The sequence below is a fragment of the Limulus polyphemus genome, unplaced genomic scaffold (genome assembly GCF_000517525.1).
Source record: "Limulus polyphemus unplaced genomic scaffold, Limulus_polyphemus-2.1.2 Scaffold1731, whole genome shotgun sequence".
Classification (NCBI taxonomy): Eukaryota; Metazoa; Arthropoda; class Merostomata; order Xiphosura; family Limulidae; genus Limulus; species Limulus polyphemus.
The window spans coordinates 133,672-137,620 of record NW_013667341.1 but is presented as its reverse complement, the minus strand read 5'-3'; positions in this window follow the sequence as shown (position 1 = coordinate 137,620).

The following is a 3,949-nucleotide window of genomic DNA, read 5'->3' as shown; positions in this document are numbered from 1 at the left end:
CAAACCAACGATCCTATTCGACCATTACTTTATGATACACTCGCTTTCGTCTTATTTGTTTTTCGATTTAATACATTATTACTATTGCAATACTTTCATTCACACATATATATATATATATTAAACTATGTTATTGAACTTTTCCAAGCAGTAATCAATATCTACGTTGATCCAAGTTTAATTATGATCAGCTAAAAGTTTCTCTTGGGCGAGGGAAAGAGAAGACCGTCTGATGGCTTGGAAAATAAATCTAATTACATGAAATACCTGACTAATAATAAAATTGAGTATATTTACTAAGTAGTGTTTTTTTGTTTTTTTTTTCATACGACAGTAGGGACATATCACTTATCACAGTGATTCTCAAACTTTTTTGGTCGCGGTCCACTTGATGTGTTTTATCTCGGTGGACTGCAATGGGTCCTATACACTGTGCTTCTATTTCTATTTCGTAATCATGCAGCTTTCCCACATACCCATCTGAAAGGAGCCCGTGGGCCACGGATTGAGAATCGCTAGTTTATCATATTTAACCTATATCTCTATCCTAAAACATCACATGTAAAGTTAAATTCTAATTTAAAATTGCATAAAGTAAGATATAGTGTTAACATTCCCAAACTCCAACGTTTCGAAGTCTAATTCGCCGTCTATAGCCTATACCAGTGTTTCCTAAAGCGGGGGCCGCGGCCTCCCTGGGGCCGTGAAGCTTTTTCCAGGTGGCCGCCAAAAATGGGCCGAAAACAAAGATACTGAATTAATTCTAATCCTAAATAAATAATAAGCCAGTAACAATTATGTTGAATTAATTAAATGATATAGTGTGTCGAAAGGAGACGTTAATTTGTTTACTACAACACTGTTTTTCAATCACCATGCTAAAGTAGTCGGGGGAACATTTTATAGCCTTTTTATAAGTTGGGGAGGGGGGGCTCAAGCTTTTTTATTCCCACCAAGGGAGCCTCAGACTAGAATGGTTTGGGAACTACTGGCTTATACTATAGGAAAATATGGTATGAAGTAGTTGCATACTATAATATCATTTGGGCAAATTGAATTCACTAATATGAGGGAGCTCTTGAAGTACAATCCTAGTTATCATTAAATATCCTTTCTCTCTTTATTTATTCTTTAACCAACCTATCTATATTTAGAGAAAAATATGAGTTATGTGTCCACGTCATCACTGAATTTTCATAGAACATAGTGATTTGTAGCCTACTTGCTTATCCTAAACAATTAATATCATGCTTTATCTTGTGAATGAGCAAACTCTTAATCATTCAGAGGCTCTATTCACCATTGACTCTTTGTTAAGATCTTTAAAAAAATTGAATAAACGGCTACATCGCATTCACTTAGGACATGTTTAAGTACGTTTGATTTAATAGAGGATCTTAAGTTAGCACGTTCTCACGTTAACAATATTTTTAGTGGACCCAATATAGCCTTGCTGACAACAATCTATAAACTACATTCGATAATTTTAAAGCAAGAAACCGCTCTTTAAAACTAATTAAAAGTAAGTCTGTGTGCGACGATTAGGTTTAAGCACATACCGCAGCTGTATCTGCGGGTATACCGTTTGAATAAGGTTTTTAACTGATTTTTAATGATTAAAGAATATATACCCATGTATGGTAAGATGAAAACAACAGGATATTTATAAAATTTAAATATGCATGGTCTATTAATACTTCGCTTACTCAAATAATTACATAAGAAATATTTAATGCTGTCCTCCGGTGGGACAGCGGTAAGTCTATGAGCTTACAACGCTAAAATTCATGGTTCGATTTCCTACGGTGGCTTTTCAATAAAACAAATATTTGATGTTATTAAATTCTTTATGCATGATGGTACAAAAGTTTAACTAAATGTTCCTTAAAAATACTTAAACTAGTGGTGAACAGAGCCTCTGAATAAAAAATAGTTTACTCGTTCACAAACTGTGGCCATAGCTTAATTGGGTGGGATCAATAAGTAGGCTATTTCTAGTCTTATACATTATAGTGACATGCGTTTGGAGTAAAAAAAAAAATGTGTCAAAAACGGATCCCAACCCTAATGTCTAAGCTAAAGGCACCTCTAGTCTCCTTTCTTATCACCTGTAACAGTAGTTAACCAAAGATTAAAGAAATATCTGGATTTTTCCCCGTAATGTCTCAAACAAATGAGCAGTTTGCAAATCAACCTTGCGCCTGTACACCAACATCCGAGCAACGTTGAAAACATTATGTAAGGAAGCTAAGGTTGTGAGTTCTTGACTGACTGGTGGTTAATTGAGGACGTCCATTAATCGAATATAACTAATTAAAGTACGATTTAAAAATAATAATTACTCCTAGTTGTGGCAGCAATTCCTTGATTGTACACAACAAATTTCCACCAATGATGCCAGAGCGTGACCTAGTGGTTAGCTTGCCCGGACTATGAATCCTATGGTCCTGTTGTCGCATAAAACGCTCTTCACACTTTTTGGTTGTGTATGCGCTATAAGAGTGACAGTCAACTGCCAATATTTAGTCAGACAATAGTAGTCCAGGAGTTGGCGACGAATGTTATTTACTAGCTGCCTTTACCCTAGGGTCAGTTTTGTTTGCTTGTTTGTTTGTAATTAAGCATAAATCTACACAATGGGCTATCTGTGCTCTGCCCACCATGGGTATCGAAAACCGGTTTCTAGCGTTGTAAGTCAGCATACATAGCGCTGTGCCACTGGGGGACACAAGAGACAGCTATGTACAAGTATTCCTTCTGTAAAATTTCTAAAACAAAATCGACCAGCTAAAAGAATTTACACTCATACATACTGAGTCCCTCACATTCTAAATAAATGAATTTAGTACGATTTTTTATAACCAAAAGTGGTATACTACAAATAATTCCATTTGGTTTATCTAGCTATATTTAAAGAAGAAAATATGAAGAATAGAATCGTAATCTTATAAATAATACGCTTGCGTTTATCTATCCCGAACTTTTCTCACAAATTTCTCGATCAAATGTTACACTCATATTGTTAGAAAAGCCTTTGTCTGAGAAGTACGGATTGCATACTTGTTTATCACTTCAGTATCACCTTACGCGATTTTTGCTTAGTCAACCTTTTCAATCGAAGGAGTGCGGTACACGATGGCATTAAACAAAAACAGTGGAATTACTACAGTTTTTGAGAAGTGTGTGAATCCAAGAAGAACCCTGTGCAAAACAAGACAAATGGCTACCAAAAAAGGAAAAGACAACATTATAATTTTTCAAGAATGTATGGTATATGGGCGCTCCCGGAATTAAAAAGAAATGAGATTCAGCAAATGTTTGACCTAATGTTATCAAATACTTTTGAGAACAGTTCTTCATATTAACTCATTCACTGCGGCTGATACATTTAAGGCCTCTGAATGTTTTTTGTTTGTTTTTTCTTCTGTTCACTGCAGCTGGTACACATTTGGATTCTTAGTTTTAAAATTCTTGCGCGAAGTGTTGGATCGTAAATTTTTGTGGTAATGGTGTCCATTGACATTCTGCTATATTTTGCCATACAGTAACGAGAATTATTTCTGCCTTTTATGCGTCAGTTTCTCTCAAGATATCAGAGGCCTGTATGACAACATTTCGTTGCCGCGACAGCAAAAACAGCCGGAGCTGGGATCCATATTATTTTATGGATTTACTAGATAGCATTGACTCTGATGAGTTAACGCAGTGAACAGAAAAAAATCATTCAGAGGCCATATATGTACCAGCCGCGGTGAATGGGTTAATGCACATAGAGGCAGGCATAAAAGTGAAATATATAGCTTGTTGGGCTGGAGCTTCACCAGGCTTAGCATGGACTGGTAATCAGGGCGCTAACTCGCAATCTGAGGGTTACGGGTTCGAATCTCATTCACCAAACATGCTCGCTCTTTCAGACGAGGGGGCGTTATAATGTTACGGTCAATTTCAC